A 25,466-nucleotide genomic window follows, 5' to 3' on the forward strand; every position below is an offset into this window, starting at 1 on the left:
AACCCTGCCTGAGTTTCTAGCCTGCTGCCCTAAGGAATTCAGACTCTAGGCTAACATCAACTCTTACCTGCCGGACTGCTGTATGGATTTCAGAAATACCAGTGCCATAATCACATGAGCCAATTCCTTAAAAACTCTCAGTCATATATATATATATATATATATACATATATATATATATATATATACACATACATATACATATGAATATCCTGACTGACAGTGAGTACACCTGGGGAAATGACTAACTACACCAGAAAAAGAATACATTCTGAGAGGCTGGATGTCTAGCTGTGAACTAATGAGAAGGTAGGCAATTCTTCTCCCCAAAAAAACAAATTATAAAGAGGAATGAAACTGACAAAACCACCCTTTCAGTCCTCTGGAAATTGACCAAAGGAATACAGCAACCCAAGAAGCATTTATGTTTGAAAAACTGCTCAACGTTCAGTAAGAACAGTGAGAGCTGTGGTATTTGTGCCCAAGACTACTCCCACCCCCACCATCCACCCACTCAGCAGGTACAGAGGTTCTGCAGGGCAGGGCAAACTACAAGGCCTGGAGGCTTTGCTGCTGGAATCAGTGGGAGATCACTCAATTTGAACTGGGGCGTAGCACACATGCCCAACTGTGCTGCCAGTGTAAGTGATGCTCCAGGCAGCTGGTGAGCAAGGAGGGTGAAGAGCTCTAGTGGGCTGAGGCTGTAGTCATGATCAGCAAGCTCGTGGCCAACGCTGAGCTGCATACAGGCAAACAGGAGACACGAAAGGATCAAGTGGAAAGTAAACACCAGGGCAGATTTGAGAACAGCCTGAACTTTGAACGTGTTCCTCTGCCCCACACGCAGATCCACTGGCAGAGGACAAGTCTTATTGCCTCAATATGTTTGAGCACAACCACTGTCCACTAAGCTATGCAGACAGGGGGCAAACCACAAGAAAGCCATGCTTAAAAATGAAAACAACTGTGTGTGTGTGTGTGTGTGTGTGTGTGTGTGTATCTGAGCAGCTACATCAGCATACATTTATATGAAATGTTCACATCTGGCAAATTTACAGAGACAGAAAGCATGGGGTGGAAGCAGGAACTTATGGCAAACAGGCATGAGGGGACTTTTTCCAGTGATGAAAATGTTCTAAAACTGGACTGGTTGTGATAGTTGCACAACTCTATAAAATCTACTAAAAATCACTGAATTGTACCCTTACAATGAGTAAGTTTTATGGTATATGTTACACCTCAGTACAGCTGGTTTTTCTTTTTTTGAAGAATACACTCAAAGAAATATTTTTTGAGAGTCTCAGTAGGATACAACAGTCAAGATCTGGTTTTTGTTTACTCATGTATTCATTCCTTTAGCCACATATTTGAAGACATATTATTGTGCCAGGCACTGTACTTTATTATAAAGCTGCAACAAAGAACCACAAAGTGAGAAGAGGTTGAGATTAGAAGATCAGCTTGATAAGAAAAGACTGCAAAGAAAAAAACATTAATTAAGATAATTGGTAGCAATAAAGCATTGAAATATCTATGCAGAAAACTGTATCCATGATGTAGAAGGCACACTTAAGATGTTACACCAGTATTTAATTTAAAAGGGAGTAAGTGGGAAGGAAAGAAAACAATGGAGAGAAAAGAGAGTAATAGAGAAAATGGAGAATTAAGATTAAACCCCAGAAAAATAACATTTTGGTTAAAGAAACTAAAACTGTATTACAAGCACAAAGGGAAAAAAACCTTTTGGAAATAGAAAAAAAGATATTAGTCTATTCAAGTGAGGGCCTACCTTTCAAGCAAAACAATGACAAAAACCCAATCTGGAAACATCCTGGCAATTTCAAATATGGCAATTTCAAATTTCAAATATAGTTCAATTTCAAATGTGAAAGAAACAGTTCTTCAGGCTTCCAAACAGAAAAAGAAAATAAGGACCATAGGACCAAAAAACAAGCTGGCATTAGATGTCTCTACAACATTAAATGCTTATCCTCTGGTTTCCTTGTAAGATACCTTTCCTTATTTTTCAAATTTGCTATGATGAACATGTGTTACCTTTCTAAGTGAGAAAAGAAAAACCAATATTTAAAAAATAATAGAGGGCTTCCCTGGTGGTGCAGTGGTTAAGAATCTGCCTGCCAATGCATGGGACACGGGTTCAAGCCCTGGTCCGGGAAGATCCCACATGCCATGGAGCAACTAAGCCCATGCGCCACAACTACTAAGCCTGCGCTCTAGAGCCCGCAAGCCATGAATACTGAGCCCACATGCCATGACTACTGAGCCCACGTGCCACAACTACTGAAGCCCGTGCACCTAGAGCCCATGCTCTGCAACAAGAGAAGCCACTGCAGTGAGGAGCCCATGCATCACAACAAAGAGTAGCCCCCGCTCACAGCAACTAGAGAAAGCCCGCGCACAGCAACGAAGACCCAAGGCAGCCAAAACTAAATAAATTTATTTAAAAATAATAATAGGAATAGCCTTTCTTAAAAATTGACAGGTAAAGATCTGAAGAATGAGTAGGAACTAGGTAAAGAGTGAAAAGAAGAGCGTTCTAAGCAAAAGTAAATGGATACGCAAAAGCCCTGCAATAGAAAGGCATTTTAAAGCTTTCAGGGACTTCCCTGGCAGTCCAGTGGTTAAGACTCTGTGCTTCCAATGCAGGGGGCACGGGTTCGATCCCTAGTCGGGAACTAAGATCCCACATGCCACACAGTGCAGCCAAAAAAAAAAAAAAAAGTTTTCAAAGAGCAGGCTAAGGCAGTAAGCAAGAGAGAAAGTGAGTGAGAGATGAAACTAGAAAAATGGGCAGGGGTCAGTTCATAAATCTTGTGGGTCAGGTTAGGGATATAAAATTTTACCATAGATGCAATCAGATGTGACTGATTTAAAGATTCTAAGCAGTGAGTTACTTAATCCTATTTAGGTTTATACAATCTCACTCTGGCCAAAACTATCTTGAAAAACAACAATGTTGGAAGATTCACAATTCCCAATTTCAAAACTTACTACAAAGTGATAGTAATGAAGACAATGCAATACTGGCAGAAAAACAGGCATACAGATGAATGGAAGTCCAGAAATAAACTGTTACATTTATGGTCAACTGACTTTTGACAAGGGTGCCAAGATAACTGAGTGAGGAAAGAGCACTCTTTTCAACAAATGATGCTGGGACAACTGGACATCCACATGCAAAAGAATGAAGTTGAATACCTATTCACAAAAATTTACTCAAAATGAGCTAGAGACCTAAAAGTAAGAGCTAAAACTATAAAATTCTTAGAAGAAAACAGAAGTGTAAATCTTTGTGGCTGTGCGTTAGGCCACAGTTTCATAGATACAACACCAAAAGTACAAGAGACAAAGAAAAAACAGATAAATTGGACTTCATCAAAATTTAAAATATTTGTGCTTCAAAGGACAATATCCTAAAAGTGAAAGACAAACCAAAAAAATGGGAGAACATATATGTAAATCATATATCCAATAAGGGACTTGTAACCAGAATATATAAAGAACTTACAATTCAACAAGATGGACAAATAACCCAATAAAATATGGACAAAAACTCTAAATAGACACTTCTCCAAAGAAGATATACAATAGTTAATTAGCACATGAAAAGATGCTCAACAATGTTAGTCTTCAGGAAAATGCAAATCAAAACCAAAATGAGATACCGCTTCAAACCCACTAGATGGCAACAAAAAAACCACAGACAATATAAAGTGTCGGTGAAGATGTGGAGAAACTGAAACCCTCATATACTGTCAGTGTGTGGAACTGTAAACTGGCGGGGGCACAGTCACTTTAGAAAACAGTTCGGCAGTTCCTCAAAAGGTTAAGAGTTACCATATGATCCAGCAGTTCCACCCAAGAGAACTGAATACATGTGTCTACACAAAAACTTGTACACAAATTTCACGGCATCATTATTCATAGCCAAAAATAAGCAACAACCCAAATGCCCACTAACTAATAAATGAGTAAACAATATATGGTATATCCATGCAACAGAGTATTACTAAGCCATAAAAAGGAGTACTGATACATGTCACAATTTGGATGAACCTTAAAAATATTATGCTAATTGACTGAAATAACTCATAAAAGATCACATATTGTATGATCCCATTTATATGAAATGTCCAGAAAAGGCAAATCTGTAGAGACAGAAAAATTAGTAGTTGCCTGGGGCTGAGGGGAGAAGATGGAAACAATTACCATGTTTTTTTTGGTTTTTTAAATAAATTTATTTATTTTTATTTAGTTAGTTTTGGCTATGTTGGGTCTTCGATGCTGTGCGCGGGCTTTCTCTAGTTGCGGCAAGTGGGGGCTACTCTTCATCGCGATGCACAGGCTTCTCAATGCAGTGGCTTCTCTTGTTGCAGAGCATGGCCTCTAGAGTGCGCGGGCTTCAGTAGATGCAGCACATGGGCTCAGTAGTAGTGGCTCGTGGGCTCTAGAGCGCAGGCTCAGTAGTTGTGGCACACAGGCTTAGTTGCTCTGCAGCATGTGAGATCTTCCTGGAGCAGGGATCGAACCCGTGTCCCCTGCAATGGCAGGTGGATTCTTTACCACTGCGCCACCAGGGAAGCCCATACCGTGTTTTTTGTTTGTTTGTTTAATAAATTTATTTATCCATTCATTCATTCATTCATTCATTCATTTATGTTTGCTGTGTTGGGTCTTCATTGCCGTGCACAGGCTTTCTCTAGTTGCAGTGAGCAGGGGCTACTCTTCCTTGCAGTGCGCGGGCTCATTGTCGTGGCTTCTCTTGTTGCAGAGCATGGGCCCCAGGTGCGCAGGCTTCAGTAGTTGTGGTACGTGGGCTCAGCAGTTGTGGCTTGCAGGCTCTGGAGCTCAGGCTCAGTAGTTGTGGCGCACGGGCCCAGCTGCTCCGCGGCATGAGGGATCCTCCTGGGCCAGGGCTCGAATCCGTGTCCCCTGCACTGGCAGGCAGATTCCTAACCACCGTGCCACCAGGGAAGCCCATGTGTTTTTTTTTTTTGGGTGATGAAAATGTTCTAAATCCAGGTTGTGGGAAAATTTATGGTGTGTGGATTACGTGTCAATAATACTCTTTTTTAAAAAAAACCGACTACACGCTTATTAGGATGGCTCAAATAAAAAATGCTGACAGACAGTATCAAGTGCTGACAAATATGAGGAGCAACTGGCTCTCACACATTGCTGGGAATGCACAATGGTACATCCAGAGCCTGGTAGATTCTGATGACCGATATGAGAAAAGAATCTAAGAAAGAGTGGATATATGTATATGTATAACTGATTCAATTTGCTGTACAGCAGAGACTAACACAACATTGTAAATCAACTATATTCCAATAAAATTTTTTTTAAAAAGTCTGGTAGAGTCTAATAAATGTAAACGTACACTTACCATACAACCCAACAAGTGCACTCCTGAGCATTTGTCCTAGAGAAATGAAACCTACATTCACATAAAACCTGCACATGAATATAGCAGCTCTATTCATAATCACCAAAAACTGAAAACAAACCAAATGTCCCTCAATGGGTAAATTTGGATAAACTGTGGTACATCCACTTCTGGAATACTATCCAGCAGTAAAAAGGAACAAATTCTTGATACATGCAACAATTTGAATGAACTTCAAGGCATTATGCTGAGTGAAAGAAGCCAGTCTCAAAATGATTCTACTTATAAAATATTCTTGAAAAGACAAAACTACATCACTGGATGCCAGAGGACTAAGTATAAAGGGATATAACACAAGTTGTCTGGGATGACGGAACTGTTCTGTATCCTGATTGTGGTAGTCGTTACATGAATCAATATATGTATGAAAATTCACAGAACTATGCATCAGAAAAAAGTCAGTTTTACTGTATAACAATTTTTAAAACAAAAAAAAAATTTTAATCAAGAGAAATTTGAGGGGAAACATGGGGGGAGGAGAAGACAGATGACAGGAGAAGACCAAGAAGAGGAGAGCTTGTGACTCTAAATCTTCCAATTAATGTTTCTGATTAACATTATTTAGTGGTGATAGATTCAGTGGTGATAGGAAGACATTAAGTAAATAACAGGTTTTACTGAGAAAAGTAGAGAAATGATCCTAGAAAAATGATCCCCATATTTTCCATTTTATGAACATTTAAATGATATAAATTCATTTAAATACAAACAAAGCAAACAAAACTCATTTAATGAAGCAAAGAGGAATGCTCTTTAACTCTAGTCAATTTCATTTTACAGTTATACAGGAATGATTCTTCTAGTACGTTCGTTTGTTTGGGGGGTTGCATAATGAATATTGCATGAGAGAAAAGCAGTGATCACTAAGAAATCACCCTGAAATTGCAAAGCTTTTTGATAAAATTTAGTACTATACATACTTTACATTTAACTTACCAACATCTGACATATGTCAGAATCCAATAGGTGACAAATGACTCAACTTCATTCAAAACTTACATGAACAATTTAGAATTCAATTGTACAAAAACAACATAACTACTTCTCTGAAAACTTCCCCAAGCACACATTAGATACAAAATAGAATTCACCAATCAAAAGTTAACATGATAGACCTTTAAGTTACTATAGTAGCAACCAACAGTATCTGATAACTTCCCATTAAAATACCCCAAATTCCCAGTAAAATATATAAAAAGACAAAAATTGGAAATATATTATGAATGTATTTCCTTGTCCAGAAACATACTTGTAAATCATTTTCATGACTGCATAATACTTTACTGAAAAGGCTTTACCAATGTTTATTTGGCCAATTCTGTATTATTACTTACTTGTTTCTAAATTTTTGTGATAAATATTCTTGCATGTACAAACATCTTTGCACACATGATTATTTTCTACTCTGAATTTTTAAAAGAGGAATTGCTAGGTCAAGGGGTGTGAGATGTGCTTGATCTCAAAACATTTAATACATATTTGATTTACCTCTTTCTCATACCCTACATCCAAATCTGACAAAAATTCTACCGGCTCTTTCTTCAAAATGTAGTCAGAATCCCACCACTTCTCAACACTTCCACTAGGACTGCCAGATTCTCTCACCAGGATTTCTGAAAGGTATCTTTACTTCTTCTCCTGCCCCCTAGAGTCTATTCTCAACTCAACAGCCAAAGAGATTTTTTTCAAAACTTAAGTCAGAACACGTCATTTCTCTGTTCAAAGCCTGGTATTATTTTTCAAAATGGTCTTGAAAAGGCTTATCTTAAGGCATCCAACACTAAATTTCTCTGTCTCTTTCTACTGATTCTGTCAATAGGCATCAAAAGCAGCACTGATTGAAGTCAGGCTAATATATCATTATCCCAAAAAAGTAGTGTGTGGTTCAAAGTGAAATAATTGAGAAGGTACCTCTTCACATTAGAGGTTTAATAAGGACTCAAATGAAGGCAACTTCCCCTTTACTAAGGGACAATTTAGGGAAAAAGAAAACCCTGCCATACATCCCATCATACTTGAAAGCTGTGTCAATTAACATAATTTGGGGTAATTTTTTTCAAGCCTTTATTCCTGTTGCATTTTAAATTAAACACTGAGACTTCCCTGATGGCGCAGGGTTAAGAATCCCGCTGCCAATGCAGGGGACGCAGGTTCGAGCCCTGGTCTGGGAAGATCCCACATGCCGCAGAGTAACTGAGCCCATGCGCCACAACTACTGAGCCTGCACTCTAGAGCCCACGAGCCACAGCTACTGAGCCCACGTGCCACAACTACTGAAGCCCGTGCGTCTAGAGCCTGTGCTCTGCGATGAGAAGCCACCACAAGGAGAAGCCCACGCACTGCAATGGAGAGTAGCCCCCGCTCACCGCAACTAGAGAAAGCCCGCACGCAGCAATGAAGACCCAACACAGCCAAAAATAAACAAATAAATAAATTTATTTTAAAAATAAATTAATTAAACACTGTCTCCCCCAACACACTTAGGGGAAAAAAGTATGTTCTATCTTCCCTTCAAGATGTTTGAAAGCAAGTAAGACAGTGGTCAAAGGCCTTGTAAGGGATACGAAAAAGGAAAAGAAGAGGATTCTTGGCTTCCCCAGAAACATTCTCATTACTTTTCATTCATTCATTCATTCATTCATTCAGGCTGCACCAGGTCTTAGTTGCGGCACATGGGATCTTCGTTGCGGCATGCAGAATCTTCATTACAGCATGAGAGCTTCTTAGTTGCCGCATGCAGACTCTTAGTTGTGGCATGCGAACTCTTTAGTCCTGCAGCATGCATGCGGAATCTAGTTCACGGACCAGGGTCTGAACCCGGCCCCTTGCATTGGGAGCACAGAGTCTTACCCACTGGACCACCAGGGAAGTCCCTCATTACTTTTTCACTAAGTATATGAAGCCTAATTTTCTGTCTTTAGATGTTTCTTAACTTGAAGAATCATAGAGCATGACTGCTAAAAGGGACCTTTACGTCATTTGGTCCAACGCTCTCATTTTACAGACATAGATACTGAGGCCCAAGTAGCACATTCTCCTCAACACCTCTCTAAATCTTACCTCCTCTTCAAAGGTCACTCTTTATTTTACTGTGTATATTTTACTTACTCCTAAAGATTTTAAACTCCTGAAGCTCAGAGACCTTGTCTATGTTCTGTCCCCTACCACAGCATGCTTAACAGAGCACCAGGTCACAGAGTACACTGAGTCTTCAAAATGTAAAAGTAAACTAATCAAACTGGGAAGAAAATGTCTATGAAAGAGAGATGTTGTAGAGCTTGAGGTCTCTACTCAGGCCTCAATACTGATTCTTCTCAAATTCTTGAAAAAAGTAGTCCTATAATTTAAGAAGAAAGTACAGTAAAAGCTTGTCTGACCATTACCCTTATATATTTGACCACTGTCCACATGCGCATGCACGAATACACACACACACACCAGCCTCTTTCCAATATCTTAAAGTCCACGTCACTGTATTTTCAGACAAGTAGTATCAATATTTTCTCAATTGGGACGTTTACAAAGCTGAGGCTGTGCTAGAAGGAAACACTAGAAAGTTCAGTCTCATTTTTGTCTCCAGTAGAAGGAAAAAGCACTGAAACACAGCAACAAACATATCTGAAAAATTACTATTAATAAGACTGCTCTTTCCCAGCAAGCCAAATGAAAGACTCCCAGAAATAATGCTCTAGAGAAGAAGAGAATGATGACATTATACTTCCATACTTAGATCTCTGTAAATTTCATAAAGATTTCTAATCAAAAACAGTGTCAGTGAACAAACATAGGGGTGTAAGAGGTTGGTAGTCAGCAGACCATTTTCAACACTCAGCGCATATACACAGGCCCAGGCACATGCATTCATGACCACATTCCTTACACCCTGCTTTTATAGTCAGGAAAGTAGCCATGTGCTACGTACAAAGAGACGCTGGGTAAATTTCCCAGCAAAAGATAAATTATAGGAATGTAACAATCCCCTAAATGCTTTCTTTCCTTTATTAATCATTAGCTCCTTGCTTCCCATGCCAACCAACGTGGCAAATGGCAACACCCAGTGACACTTTGCCTTCTGTCTAAAGTCCAATTTATAGCTGTTTTCTCTATCTGCTTCTAGCTTTTTTAGCAAAAGGAAAAATAACTGTATCGTGTGCTTGAACTTGCCAATTAATAAGTGTCCAGGGTTTAATTTGAATGACAGCTTTGCATTCAGCAGAACTTCAAATAAACCCACTGTTGTAAAACCAATCCTTATGTCAGCTCATGGTCAGAGTACCAACATGGGAACATCTTTTCCTAGCCACACCCTGGGGGCTGGCACTAAAACCACTGACAACAAATGTAAGAAAAATACAGTACACACAGCTGACGATCTTTGGGAGTCTGCTGGGGCCCATCTTCATAAAGGAGCAGTGTACTGGAATTTTGTTTCCAATAAACCCCATGGTCAGGAGGGAAAAGAGCTGGTCAAATACTAAGCACTGGACCTAATGCCTAGGACACAAACAGAGACAAGAGCACAAGTTAAACTCAAGCACATTTTTAAAAGTTCAAATTAAATGAAATGATGTCTGGGAATTACTTCAAAAGTATCTGAAGGCAGATGTGGCGGGGGGAGGAAGGGTTTATATGAAATTAGATGACTACGAGTTAGTAACTGTTGAAGCTGAGCGATGAGTACTTGAGGGCTCAGTGTAATTTTATGTTTTTGCATATGTTTGAAATTTTTCATAATACAGAGTTGAATGAAATAAAACAAAATAAAAAGTTTAAGTTAGTAAGTTCTAACCTTCTCAGACCTATAAATCAGAGGGCCATTGTAGGCTAACCATTCCTATCCTAGATTCTTCACTCATGTTTATCGTCTGTTTAAATCATCCATGAGAGGGAGCACAAAGAAAAGAAAAAATAAATTTGCTCAAATCATATACTCTCATTCAGTTATTCAATTATGCAATTTTTCCACCAACCTCCCAAGTTTTAGAATTAAAAGTAACTAGAATAGGTAAAGGAGAAAAGAAGATGGCATTGAAATAATGTAAAGGCAGTCTAGTATATTAGTCAGAAGACGTGGGCTCTAGTCTCAAATCCATTTTTTCTTAGCCATATGGAACTAGATAAATCACTGAGCATCAAGTCTCTCATTCATAAAACAGGAATAATGATAATCAAGCTCTTTTCCACATGTAATCAGAGTAGAAATTACGAGAAGACTGGAAAGAAAATGCAAAGATAAAAGAATGCCTGCAAGTTCTCTTTGCTTTCACAGTGCTGTTGTGGCCATCAGGGGGATAACATGTGAAAGGACCTTTAAAGAACACGGGCCTGTGGCACCCTTCAGACACTGGCTCCTGCTCTTCCACCAACTTCACCCCTTGGCACTCCTCCCATGAAGCCTGCCCCCTTCAGGACCACCCCTCATTCAAACCAGGCACCTTCACACACACCTGGCCTCTGCTCATGCTGCTGCCTCCTGTATCAAGCCCCTTTCTCTCTTTTACACACGCCTCCTCGGAGCTCTTTACTCATCCCCCTCACCCCCCAAATCAATTTTTCCCTCTTCTGTAACCTCAAGCACTTGGTAAAAACACATTGGCTTGCATGCTCATGCACTGTATCGTGGTTAGTTTACCCCACTAAACTATAAGCTCCTTTAAAGCACAAATTTTAAAAAATAAAAAAGCACAACTTAAAACCCATTCATCATTCATGCAGTGGGTGCATTATTATCAAATAAAATATAAAGCAAGGAATTTATAGATGAATCAGCACCTAGTGAAATCTCTCTTAAATCTCCTTAACATGCTTACAGAGTCATCTGAAACAAATAATATCAAAAATGAAAAACGAACTACAAATAAAACCAAAGTAATCTGGAGGCCATGACAAAATTTTGCAATCCCAGTCATTATTCCAACAGGATTTTTAAATTGAATCTACAAAATTCATAGCAGATGGGAAAAATAGCTTTTCCAAGACTTTGGAAAGAGCCAAACAGATATTAAGGTATTAACAAAAATATTTTAACTGTTATGATACTAATAGTAATCGGTGGCACAAAATAGAACGCCCAGGAAAAAAAAAAACAGCCTCATCTATGTACACAAATTTAATATGTATCAGAAGCAAGCATCACAAAACAGTCACAAAACATTAATTTATGGTATTGGGTTCCCTCATCCATACTCCTATACTCATCCTGCTTCATCTACAGCTACCCCCTATTTATTTTCTGATGCCTCACAAATCTACCTGCAACCAAAACTTCTATGCTAAACCCCGAGACCTGACCATTCAAAGGCCAAGGGACAAATTCTATCTGAATGTTCCACTGGGCCTGTCAAATTCAAAGAACACCAAATGGAACATATCTTCCCTAGTAAATCAATCCTCCTCTTCATTTTCCTCTACTGGTAAATGAACCACTTCCTCCCAAATGCTTAAGCTAAAAATCTGGGAGCATTTATGTAGTTTCTCCCTTAACCTCTCCATACACAACAGGTATAAGTCCTGTCAATTCTTCCTCCTTCATAGCTCTTGAATCAATTCTCCTCCCTTTTCTTCCTCTGCTGGTATGGCTTTAATTCTCATCCTCATCTTTTTTTTTTTTTTTTAAATTATTTTTTTGCGGTACGCGGGCCTCTCACTGTTGTGGCCTCTCCAGTTGCGGAGCACAGGCTCCAGACACGCAGGCTCAGCGGCCATGGCTCACGGGCCCAGCCACTCCACAGCATGTGGGATCTTCCCGGACCGGGGCACGAACCCGTGTCCCCTGCATCGGCAGGCGGACTCTCAACCTCTGCGCCACCAGGGAAGCCCCTCATCCTCATCTTATTCTCAAGGATAACTCCACAGCCTACTGACTGGTACTTTCTGACTTCCTTTAATCAGTTCATTCACTATCCTGTTTCAGGAGTGATATTTTTTTTTCAAGTTTATTTTATTTATTTATTTTTGGCTGCGTTGGGTCTTTGTTGCTGCACACGGGCTTTCTCTAGTTGCGGTGAGCAGGGGCTACTCTTCGTTGCAGTGCACAGGCTCCTCAGTGCAGTGGCTTTTCCTGTTGTGGAGCACAGGCTCTAGGTGCGTGGGCTTCATTAGTTGTGGCATGTTGGCTCAGTAGTTGTGGCTCTCGGGCTCTAGAGCTCAGGCTCAGTAGTTGTGGAGCACCGGTTTAGCTGCTCTGTGGCACGTGGGATCTTCCTGGACCAGGGATTGAACCCGTGCCCCCTGCATTGGCAGGCGGACTCTTAACCACTACACCACCAGGGAAGCCCCCAAGAGTGATCCATCTAAAATGTAAATATACTTATGACACTCCCCTAGTTAAAACCCTTCAATGACTTTCTACTTCTTGGTACATGGGCCTCTCACTGTTGTGGCCTCTCCCGTTGCGGAGCACAGGCTCCGGATGCGCAGGCTCAGCGGCCGTGGCTCACGGGCCCAGCCACTCCGCGGCATGTGGGATCTTCCCGGACCAGGGCACGAACCCGTGTCCCCTGCATCGGCAGATGGACTCTCAACCACTGCGCCACCAGGGAAGCCTGACTTTGTACTTCTTTCAAAAAAATCCTTACCATAACATAAGGCCTTTCATGATACAGCCCTTGCCTGCCCCTCAGCCTCGTATTACTCCTCATCACCAACTCCCCTACACACACACACACACACACACACACACACACTCACTCAAAGCTGCCTTCATCTTCAACAACGTGCAGCATCTCTTACTCACAACTCCCATTCATCCTTCAATATTAGGTTTCAATACTATCTCTTCTAGGAAGCTTTCCTGACAGCTCTCTGCCTCATATGACACAGTTGTTCTTCCTAGTGCTCTTGGACTTACCCATATCTTATTTCTTCTAATTTGTCTGTTTTTTTCAGTAGATTGTGAACTCCTTGAAAGTAAGGACTTTTGAATGAGTTAATGGATTCTTGATTGCCTATAAGTTAATGTAACTAGATTCTGAGTGTAATTTGTTGTGAGTTCTTGGAAGGTACTGACTATATCTTATCCTTTTCAGTTTTCCCCATAGCATATAACATAAAATGCTACATGCATATTGAGCACTCAGTAAATATGCAATGAGTGACCCCACTAAAACTTTCTTTCTCACTAAAATCCTAGACAGCTAACTCTTTCCTATAATTAGAATACTGGTCTTTCCTCCTGATTCCAGTGTTAAAATATGGATCGACTATATTCAGAAAGACTGCAGTACAAAGTTCACCACTTGTTTTTCCCCCCTCTGGCCCTTGCTCTTCTAATCCACCTTCTTTATTGATCAGTCTATTTCATCTGCCTCTATCATTTCACACTCTCATTAACGAATAAATCAGAATCTTATTTTTTTTGTACTCCCTTAGACTCACTGCAACAAACCAGAAGTTAAAGTTACATTTCTGTCCTAGAATCATTTTACACATAAGAAAAGTGAAGCTCAGAAAGAATAAGTAACTTACTTAAGGTATCAATACTTGGCAAATTGTCGACCAAGTGGCAACCCAGGTCTGACTCTAAATGTATGATGACTATTCCATGGTTGATTCCCAGACATTAGACTTGGCATGAACAAAAAGTGGTGTATGCAACATATGGTGCAAATGAAGTGAATTTAAGAATCTGATAGTGTTATAAGGCTTTCATTAGCATATGGTTTAAAAAATGTACCTAGCTTTTGTTTTTTAATAAATTTATTTATTTATTTATTTTTTAATTTATGGCTTTGTTGGGTCTTTGTTGCTGTGTGGGGGCTTTCTCTAGTTGCAGTGAGCAGGGGCTACTCTTCGTTATGGTGCACAGGCTTCTCATTGCAGTGGTTTCTCTTTCTTGTGGAGCATAGGCTCTAGGTGTGCAGGCTTCGGTAGTTGTGGCACGTGAGCTCAGTAGTTGTGGCTCACAGGCTCTAGAGCACAGGCTCAGTAGTTGTGGCGCATGGGCTTAGTTGCTCCACGGCATGTGGGATCTTCCCAGATCAGGGCTCAAACCCGTGTCCGCTGCATTGGCAGCCAGATTCCTAACCACTGCATCACCAGGTAAGTCCCTGTGGACTTCTGAATTATCCTATTTCGATCATCTCAGATCTAATTAGAATGATAGATGAAAACTCTAAATCCATGTATGCATTCTGCTTTATTTGCATAAATGAACAGCATGCATTTTTGCACACTTTCTGCAAGTCCCTGATGATTTTATCTAGATAGCATTAAGAATAGAGAGATAGATCTGGTCCTAAGGGATAATAGACATACACGGAAGCTAAAATCTAGCATATCAAGTAGCTCTACATTTCCTGTGTTTTTTAGCAGTTTAGTTTTTTTTTTATTAGTTTCTGCTTTATAACAAAGTGAATCAGTCATACATATACATCTGTTCCCACATCCCTTCCCTCATGCATCTCCCTCCCTCCCACCCTCCAGCAGTTTAGTTTTGCTTCAGCACAGTCACTCTCACATGTAAATAACTTCCCACTTCTGTCATGAGAACTTATGCCTCTGACACAAAGTTATTCAGAGCCGGAATTCTGTGATCTTCTCTATAAAAATCTGGGTATCAAATCTTTGATCAGAAACCACTATTATAACAATCTCTATGGGAAAAATTGAATTTTGCCTTTATAGTCTCATCTTCCTGCACCTTACCAAGGATTATATAGTATAGTGTGTGTACAACTATGTATTGTTATATTTTTCCAGAGTAGACATTTTCCTTCAGTTCAAAACTAAATGAATAAAATGCAATTCCCAGTAAAATACCTAAAATGTGGAGCATTCTTGCTATGAAACCTTACACTTGAATTAAACAAACGTTTACTGAGCACATAAGTAAGTATGATTCATCATTTGGCTTCAAAGAACTAGCAACTCAGCAGGGGAAAAAGACAATAAACTATGTATGCCTACTATACACACACACACACACACATATATACACATATGATGAAAGTATAAGATCATATAAAAGGTATGAAAAAAAGAATACAAGTTTTCCAATAAAGGATCACATCCATGGGCTCATAAAAAGCTAAATGAAGAAAATGACATCAGAATGAATCTTAGAAGATAAGCAGGACTCCCACTGTGGGACTGAGGGAAGAAAGAGTATTTTGAGCAGAGAAAATAAGATAATAAGAAGCCTCAAAGTGGAAGAGTATAGCATGTATTCAGAAAGTATTAAGTAATCAGTTTAACCAGAGTGTATGGGAACAAAAGCAAAGAAAACTGGAAAAACAAAAATGTATTATCTCAAAGTTGTCAGTAACCTAAAACAATGTGCTAAAATCTAATGCATGAAACTCTTCTACTACATAAATGTAAGAAAAGGCTGAAGGAAACACATCCAGCATGGCAGAGTAGGACCTCTAAAAGTCTGATCTTCCATAAAATTAATGAGAACACTGACACAAATGGTCAAAATCAACTTTTTTGGAAATCTGAAAACCAAAGGCTTGCAACAATCTAAGAAACATTTAGTCATGAAAAGCAGCTGAATTTCAGCAAGCAGAGCAAGCTTTATGGCATTTCAATTTGTCCTATTTCCCTCCTCCCAGCTCCATGGAAGCCTGGGAAACCAACAACCTGAAAACATGATAGGTGTGAATAACAGTAGTCCAGTAGCCACTCAAGGGAGCAGAAGAGGTTAGGAGCTCCCTCTGAAACCACAACTCCAAAGAATTGTATTACTTAACCAGTCTAGCAGCTCACTGGAAAAACTCCATTCTCAGGGCTTATCTTTATTGGACCTGAATCAGAGCACCCTCAATGTAAACAATTCTATCCCCAGGGCTTTTGTTAACATAACCAGAGACAATATTTTAATGCCATAGCTGTCTGCAGTGGCAATAACAGTTGGGGCAAACAATATATTTATCCAAAAACTTAAAAGGAAAAACTGAGGAATGAGATGTAGAGGGTTTAGAAAAGCTCCAACATATTTTTAGTAATCTAGAAGGCATGCACGTGCCCAGGAAAGACCTAGGAAGGCCCTGTTCTGTCACCTCTGGCTGACCCTGATGTTCTACACAAGCAGGAAGTAAAGGCTAAGGCACAATGTAAACTTCTGGTGCATTAAGGGAGCCACAACACACACACACACACACACAGAGTCCCTCAACAAGGTTGGGAGACTTATGGGTTCAAGACATTTAAGGAAATCTGCCCAATCATTAGCTAACCACTAAGCAAACCAAGCAGAGACTTCAGTGGTTACATAGGACAAAGAGTACAGGGTTTACAGAATTAGCCCAAAAAAGTAACAAAACAAATAGCAACAACAACAATCCCTGGGAGAGAGGGTGATTTTCAGAGTAGCTCAATTATATTATTTAAAATGTCCATTTTCAGCAAAAACTATGAGACACAAAGAAACAAGAGAGTATGACCCAAACACAGGGGAAAAAAGGCAGTCAATAGAAACAACTCCTAAGGAAGCCCAGATGTTGGACTTACTAGACAAGGACTTTAAATCAGCTTTTGTAACTATGTTCAAAGAACTAAAGGAGATCATGTCTGAAGAATTTAAAGGAATTATGAGAATTTCTTACCAAATAGGGAGTATCAATAGAGATAAAACTTATTCTTTAAAAAAAAGAACCGGGGCTTCCCTGCTGGCGCAGTGGTTGAGAGTCCGCCTGCCGATGCAGGGGACACGGGTTCGTGACCCGGTCTGGGAAGATCCCACATGCCGCGGAGCGGCTGGGCCCGTGAGCCATGGCCGCTGAGCCTGCGCGTCCGGAGCCTGTGCTCCGCAACGGGAGAGGCCACAGCAGTGAGAGGCCCGCGTACCGCAAAAAAAAAATAAATAAAAAATAAAAATAAAAAATAAAAAAAAGAACCAAGCAGGAATTCTGGAGTTAAAGTATAATAATTAAAATGAAAAATTCTCTAGAGGGGCTCAACAGCAGATTTAAGCTAGCTGAAGAACCTGCAGACTTAAAGAGAGATCGATTTTCTAGTCTGAAAAACAGAAAGAATGAACAAAAATGAATTCAGCCTCAGATCTGTGGGATATCATCAAGCACACCAAAATATTCAGAAGTCTCAGAGGAGACAAAAAGAGGAAAAAATCACAGTTACATAAATAAATGGCTGAAAACACCCTAAATTCAGTGAAAAACATTAATCTTTTTTTATAATAAACACTTTATTATAATTTTTATAACAAAAAGGCATGTAAAATGTTTCATTACTTGCTACACTTTGAACTATTAATTCTAGTAAAATAAAAATATGTATGCACATGTGTACTTGACACTGTGAGAATCCTGACATATAGAATCCAGGAAAACCAACAAGTATCAGCATAGGCTTGAAGAGCAAAGTCTGAACAGGCAAAAAGATACCCATTGCACAGGCATCATATTCTTTTTTTTTTTTTTTTTTTTTAGTTTCTGCTTTATAACAAAGTGAATCAGTCATACATATACACCTGTTCCCACATCCCTTCCCTCTTGCGTCTCCCTCCCTCCCACCCTCCCTATCCCACCCCTCCAGGCGGTCACAAAGCACCGAGCTGATCTCCCTGTGCTATGCGGCTGCTTCCCACTATCTATCTACCTTACGTTTGGTACTGTATATATGTCCATGCCTTTCTTTCGCTTTGTCACAGCTTACCCTTCCCCCTCCCCATATCCTCAAGTCCATTCTCAAGTAGGTCTGTGTCTTTATTCCTGTTTTACCCCTAGGTTCTTCATGACATTTTTTTTTAAATTCCATATATATGTGTTAGCATACGGTATTTGTCTTTCTCTTTCTGAGTTACTTCACTCTGTATGACAGACTCTAGGTCTATCCACCTCATTACAAATAGCTCAGTTTTGTTTCTTTTTATGGCTGAGTAATGTTCCATTGTATATATGTGCCACATCTTCTTTATCCATTCATCCGATGATGGACACTTAGGTTGTTTCCATCTCCGGGCTATTGTGAATAGAGCTGCAATGAACATTTTGGTACATGTCTCTTTTTGAATTATAGTTTTCTCAGGGTATATGCCTAGTAGTGGGATTCCTGGGTCATATGGTAGTTCTATTTTTAGTTTTTTAAGGAACCTCCATACTGTTCTCCATATCGGCTGTACCAATTCACATTCCCACCAGCAGTGCAAGAGTGTTCCCTTTTCTCCACACCCTCTCCAGCATTTATTGTTTCTAGATTTCTTGATGATGGCCATTCTGACTGGTGTGAGATGATATCTCATTGTAGTTTTGATTTGCATTTCTCTAATGATTAATGATGTTGAGCATTCTTTCATGTGTTTGTTGGCAGTCTGTATATCTTCTTTGGAGAAATGTCTATTTAGGTCTTCTGCCCATTTTTGGATTGGGTTGTTTGTTTTTTTGCTATTGAGCTGCATGAGCTGCTTATAAATTTTGGAGATTAATCCTTTGTCAGTTGCTTCATTTGCAAATATTTTCTCCCATTCTGAGGGTTGTCTTTTGGTCTTGTTTATGGTTTCCTTTGCTGTGCAAAAGCTTTGAAGTTTCATTAGGTCCCATTTGTTTATCTTTGTTTTTATTTCCATTTCTCTAGGAGGTGGGTCCAAAAGGATCTTGCTGTGATTTATGTCATAGACTGTTCTGCCTATGTTTTCCTCTAAGAGTTTGATAGTTTCTGGCCTTACATTTAGGTCTTTAATCCATTTTGAGCTTATTTTTGTGTGTGGTGTTAGGGAGTGATCTAATCTCATACTTTTACATGTCTCTGTCCAGTTTTCCCAGCACCACTTATTGAAGAGGCTGTCCTTTCTCCACTGTACATTCCTGCCTCCTTTACCAAAGATAAGTAGACCATATGTGTGTGGGTTTATCTCTGGGCTTTCTATCCTGTTCCATTGATCTATCTTTCTGTTTTTGTGCCAGTACCACACTGTCTTGATTACTGTAGCTTTGTAGTATAGTCTGAAGTCAGGGAGCCTGATTCCTCCAGCTCCGTTTTTCGTTCTCAAGATGGCTTTGGCTATTCGGGGTCTTCTGTTTTCCCATACAAATTTTGAAAATTTTTGTTGTAGTTCTGTGAAAAATACCAGTGGTAGTTTGATAGGGATTGCATTGAATCTGTAGATTGCTTTCGGTAGTAGAGTCATTTTCACAATATTGATTCTTCCAATCCAGGAGCATGGTATATCTCTCCATCTATTTGTATCATCTTTAATTTCATTCATCAGTGTCTTATAATTTTCTGCATACAGGTCTTTTGTCTCCTTAGGTAGGTTTATTCCTAGATATTTTATTCTTTTTGTTACAATGGTAAATGGGAGTGTTTTCTTGATTTCACTTTCAGATTTTTCATCATTAGTGTACAGGAATGCCAGAGATTTCTGTGCATTAATTTTGTATCCTGCTACTTTACCAAATTCATTGATTAGCTCTAGTAGTTTTCTGGTAGCATCTTTAGGATTTTCAATGTATAGTATCATGTCATCTGCAAACAGTGACAGCTTTACTTCTTCTTTTCCAATTTGGATTCCTTTTATTTCCTTTTCTTCTCTGATTGCTGTGGCTAAAACTTCCAAAACTACGTTGAATAAGAGTGGTGAGAGTGGGCAGCCTTGTCTTGTTCCTGATCTTAGTGGAAATGGTTTCAGTTTTTCACCATTGAGGATGATGTTGGCTGTGGGTTTGTCATATATGGCCTTTATTATGTTGAGGAAAGTTCCCTCTATGCCTACTTTCTGCAGGGTTTTTATCATAAATGAGTGTTGAATTTTGTCGAAAGCTTTCTCTGCATCTATTGAGATGATCATATGGTTTTTCTTCTTCAATTTGTTAATATGGTGTATCACATTGATTGATTTGCGTATATTGAAGAATCCTTGCATTCCTGGAATAAACCCCACTTGATCATGGTGTATGATCCTTTTAATGTTCTGTTGGATTCTGTTTGCTAGTATTTTGTTGAGGATTTTTGCATCTATGTTCATCAGTGATATTGGCCTGTAGTTTTCTTTCTTTGTGACATCCTTGTCTGGTTTTGGTATCAGGGTGATGGTGGCCTCGTAGAATGAGTTTGGGAGTGTTCCCCCCTCTGCTATATTTTGGAAGAGTTTGAGAAGGATAGGTGTTAGCTCTTCTCTAAAGGCTTGATAGAATTCACCTGTGAAGCCATCTGGTCCTGGGCTTTTGTTTGTTGGAAGATTTTTTATCACAGTTTCAATTTCAGTGCTTGTGATTGGTCTGTTCATATTTTCTATTTCTTCCTGATTCAGTCTTGGCAGGTTGTGCATTTCTAAGAGTTTGTCCATTTCTTCCAGGTTGTCCATTTTATTCGCATAGAGTTGCTCTTAGTAATCTCTCATGATCTTTTGTATTTCTACAGTGTCAGTTGTTACTTCTCCTTTTTCATTTCTAATTCTATTGATTTGAGTCTTCTCCCTTTTTTTCTTGATGAGTCTGGCTAATGGTTTATCAATTTTGTTTATCTTCTCAAAGAACCAGCTTTTAGTTTTATTGATCTTTGCTATCGTTTCCTTCATTTCTTTTTCATTTATTTCTGATCTGATCTTTATGATTTCTTTCCTTCTGCTAACTTTGGGGGTTTTATGATCTTCTTTCTCTAATTGCTTTAGGTGCAGGATCAGGTTGTTTACTTGAGATGTTTCCTGTTTCTTAAGGTGGGATTGTATTGCTATAAACTTCCCCCTTAGGACTGCTTTTGCTGCGTCCCATAGGTTTTGGGTCGTCGTGTCTCCATTGTCATTTGTTTCTAGGTATTTTTTTATTACCTCTTTGATTTCTTCAGTGGTCACTTCGTTATTGAGTAGTGTATTGTTTAGCCTCCATGTGTTTGTATTTTTTACAGATCTTTTCCTGTAATTGATGTCTAGTCTCATAGCATTGTGATCGGAAAAGATATTTGATACAATTTCAATTTTCTTAAATTTACCAAGGCTTGATTTGTGACCCAAGATATGATCTATCCTGGAGAATGTTCCATGAGCACTTGAGAAAAATGTGTATTCTGTTGTTTTTGGATGGAATGTCCTATAAATATCAATTAAGTCCATCTTGTTTAATGCATCATTTAAAGCTTGTGTTTCCTTATTTATTTTCATTTTGGATGATCTGTCCACTGGTGAAAGTGGGGTGTTAAAGTCCCCTACTATGAGTGTGTTACTGTCGATTTCCCCTTTTATGGCTGTTAGTATTTGCCTTATGTATTGAGGTGCTCCTATGTTGGGTGCATAAATATTTACAATTGTTATATCTTCTTCTTGGATCGATCCCTTGATCATTATGTAGTGTCCTTCTTTGTCTCTTCTAATAGTCTTTATTTTAAAGTCTATTTTGTCTGATATGAGAATTGCTACTCCAGCTTTCTTTTGATTTCCATTTGCATGGAATATCTTTTTCCATCCCCTTACTTTCAATCTGTATGTGTCTCTAGGTCTGAAGTGGGTCTCTTGTAGACAGCATATATATGGGTCTTGTTTTTGTATCCATTCAGCCAATTTGTGTCTTTTGGTGGGAGCATTTAGTCCATTTACATTTAAGGTAATTATTGATATGTATGTTCCTATTCCCATTTCCTTAATTGTTTTGGGTTCGTTATTGTAGGTATTTTCCTTCTGTTGTGTTTCTTGCCTAGAGAAGTTTCTTTAGCATTTGTTGTAAAGCTGGTTTGGTGGTGCTGAACTCTCTCAGCTTTTGCTTGTCTGTAAACGTTTTAATTTCTCCAAATCTGAATGAGATCCTTGCTGGGTAGAGTAGTCTTGGTTGCAGGTTTTTCTCCTTCATCACTTTAATTATGTCCTGCCACTCCCTTCTGGCTTGTAGAGTTTCTGCTGAGAGATCAGCTGTTAACCTGATGGGGATTCCCTTGTGTGTTATTTGTTGTTTTTGCCTTGCTGCTTTTAGTATGATTTCTTTGTGTTTAATTTTTGACAGTTTGATTAATATGTGTCTTGGCATATTTCTCCTTGGATTTATTCTGTATGGGACTCTCTGTGCCTCCTGGACTTGGTTAACTATTTCCTTTATTAGGGAAGTTTTCAACTATAATCTCTTCAAATATTTTCTCAGTCCCTTTCTTTTTCTCTTCTTCTTCTGGAACCCCTATAATTCGAATGTTGGTGCATTTAATGTTGTCCCAGAGGTCTCTGAGACTGTCCTCTGTTCTTTTCATTCTTTTTTCTTTATTTTGCTCTGCATCAGTTATTTCCACTATTTTATCTTCCACCTCACTTATCCGTTCTTCTGCCTCAGTTATTCTGCTATTGATCCCATCTAGAGTATTTTTCATTTCATTTATTGTGTTTTTAATCGATGCTTGATTCATCTTTAGTTCTTCTAGGTCCTTGTTAACTGTTTCTTGCATTTTGTGTATTCTATTTCCAAGATTTTGGATCTTGGAAATAGAATCTTGGATCATCTTTACTATCATTATTCTGAATTCTTTTTCAGGTAGACTGCCTATTTCCTCTTCATTTGTTAGGTCTGGTGGGTTTTTATCTTGCTCCTTCCCCTGCTGTGTGTTTTTCTGTCTTCTCATTTTGCTTATCTTACTGTGTTTGGGGTCTCCTTTTTGCAGGCTGCAGGTTCGTAGTTCCCGTTGTTTTTGGTGTCTGTCCCCAGTGGCTAAGGTTGGTTCAGTGGGTTGTGTAGGCTTCCTGGTGGAGGAGACTAGTGCCTGTGTTCTGGTGGATGAGGCTGGATCTTGTCTTTCTGGTGGGCAGGTCCACATCTGGTGGTGTATTTTGGGGTGTCTGTGGACTTTTTATGATTTTAGGCAGCCTCTCTGCTAATGCATGGTGTTGTGTTCCTGTCTTGCTAGTTGTTTGGCATAGGGTGTCCAGCACTGTAGCTTGCTGGTCGTTGAGTGAAGCTGGGTGCTGGTGTTGAGATGGAGATCTCTGGAAGATTTTCACCGTTTGATATTATGTGGAGCTGGGAGGTCTCTTGTGGACCAGTGTCCTGAAGTTGGCTCTCCCACCTCAGAGGCACAGCACTGACTCCTGGCTCCTCAATTTGGGATGATTTGTTGTCTATTCATGTATTCCACAGATGCAGGGTACATCAAGTTGATTGTGGAGCTTTAATCCGCTGCTTCTGAGGCTGCTGGGAGAGATTTCCCTTTCTCTTCTTTGTTCTCACAGCTCCCGGGTCTCAGCTTTGGATTTGGCCCCACCTCTCCGTGTAGGTCGCCAGAGGGCGTCTGTTCTTCACTCAGACAGGACAGGCTTAAAGGAGCAGCCGCTTCGGGGACTCTGGCTCACTCAGGCCGGGGGGAGGGAGGGGCACGGAGTGCGGGTGGAGCCTGCAGCGGCAGAGGCGGGCGTGACGTTGCACCAGCCCGAGGCACGATGTGCATTCTCCCAGGGAAGCCATCCCTGGATCCCGGGACCCCGGCAGTGATGGGCTGCACAGGCTCCCCAGAAGGGGGTGTGGACAGTGACCTGCGCTCGCACACAGGCCTCACGGTGGCAGCAGCAGCCCCAGCGTCTCTCACCCGTCTCTGGGCTCCTTGCTTTCAGCCGCAGCTCGCGCTCGTCTCTGGAGCTCCTCCAAGCAGCGCTCTTAATCCCCTCTCCTTGTATACCAGGAAACAAAGAGGGAAGAAAAAGTCTCTTGCCTCTTCGGCAGGTCCAAACTTTTTCCTGGACTCCCTCCCGGCTAGCTGTGGCGCATTAGCCCCTTCAGGCTGTGTTCACGCCGCCAACCCCAGTCCTTTCCCTGTGCTCCGACTGAAGCCCGAGCCTCAGCTCCCAGCACCGCCCGCCCCGGCGGGCAAGCAGACAAGCCTGTCGGGCTGGTGAGTGCCGGTTGGCACCAATCCTCTGTGCGGGAATCTCTCCGCTTTGCCCTACCCAGGTACGTGGGGAGTTTCTTGCCTTTGGGGAGGTCTGAGGTCTTCTGCCAGCGTACAGTAGGTGTTCTGTAGGAGTTGTTCCACGTGTAGCTGTATTTCTGGTGTATCTGTGGGGAGGAAGGTGATCTCCACGTCTTGCTCTTCCGCCATCTTCCAAAAACATTAATCTTAACAACTGACGAACTAGATAAACACCAAGTAGGATAAATCAAAGAGATATACAGCTAGACACATTATAATCAAACTGTCAGAAGCCAAAAACAGAGGTTATTGAAGGTACCAAGAAAAAAGTGACTCATCGCATTCAAAATCTTCAATAAGATGAAAAGCTGACTTCTCATCAAAACCACAGAGGCCAGAGACAGTGGGATAACATATTCACAGTGCTAAAAGAAGAAGAAAAAGACTATCAATCAAGAGTTCTAAATCCAGCAAAACTATCCTTCAAAAATGAAGAAGAGGGACTTCCCTGGTGGCACAGTGGATAGGAATTCACCTGCCAATGCAGGGGACATGGGTTCGATCCCTGGTCCTGGTAGATCCCACATGTCATGGAGCAAATAAGCCTGTGTGCCACAACTACTCAGCCTGCACTCTAGAGCCCGCATGCCACAACTACTGAAGCCCATGCACCTAGAGCCTGCACTCCGCAGCCAGAGAAGCCACCACAAGGAAAAGCCTGCACACGGCAATGAAGAGTAGCCCCCGCTTGCCACAACTAGAGAAAGCCCGCGCACAGTAACAAAGATCCAACACAGCCAAAAAATAAATAAATAAAATTTAAAAAAATTTTAATCTAAACAATAAATAAATAAATAAATAAATAATTTAAAAACTAACCATCGGGCCTCCCTGGTTGTGCAGTGGTTGAGAGTCCGCCTGCCGATGCAGGGGATACGGGTTCGTGCCCTGGTCTGGGAGGATCCCATATGCCGCGGAGCGGCTGGGCCCGTGAGCCATGGCCGCTGGGCCTGCGCATCCGGAGCCTGTGCTCCGCAACGGGAGAGGCCACAACAGTGAGAGGCCCGCATACCGCAAAAAGAAAAAAAAAAAAAAAAAAAAAAACTAACCATCGCTTCTTAAAAAAAAAAAAGAAGAAAGAGAAATTAAGATATCCCCAGGGCCTCCCTGGTGGCGCAGTGGTTGAGAGTCCGCCTGCCGATGCAGGGGATACGGGTTCGTGCCCCGG

The 25,466-nt window shown here is 40.4% G+C and overlaps 2 protein-coding genes across 7 annotated transcripts in view; one reads left to right on the top strand and one right to left on the bottom strand.

Annotated features, from left to right (window-relative positions):
- The window catches only part of TPST1 (tyrosylprotein sulfotransferase 1), a 136,255-nt gene that overhangs the window by 88,017 nt on the left and 22,772 nt on the right, over nucleotides 1-25,466 (bottom strand). The window contains exons 2-3 of one of the 6 annotated variants that reach the window (XM_082645139.1): nucleotides 9,834-9,964; nucleotides 1,790-1,907 (exon numbers count right to left, since the gene is read on the bottom strand). The exons of 3 other annotated variants lie outside the window; for them this stretch is intronic. The gene's annotated coding sequence lies outside the window, so the exon portion shown is untranslated. The remainder of the gene's footprint in view (nucleotides 1-1,789; nucleotides 1,908-9,833; nucleotides 9,965-25,466) is intronic. 2 more of the 6 variants (XM_082645140.1, XM_082645141.1) reach the window with 2 other exon arrangements.
- The window catches only part of SEPTIN14 (septin 14), a gene marked incomplete at both ends in the record, with an annotated part of 568,759 nt that overhangs the window by 44,454 nt on the left and 498,839 nt on the right, over nucleotides 1-25,466 (top strand). The gene's annotated exons all lie outside the window — the stretch shown is intronic.

The sequence above is a fragment of the Mesoplodon mirus genome (assembly GCF_964341445.2).
Source record: "Mesoplodon mirus genome assembly, chromosome: 15".
Classification (NCBI taxonomy): Eukaryota; Metazoa; Chordata; class Mammalia; order Artiodactyla; family Ziphiidae; genus Mesoplodon; species Mesoplodon mirus.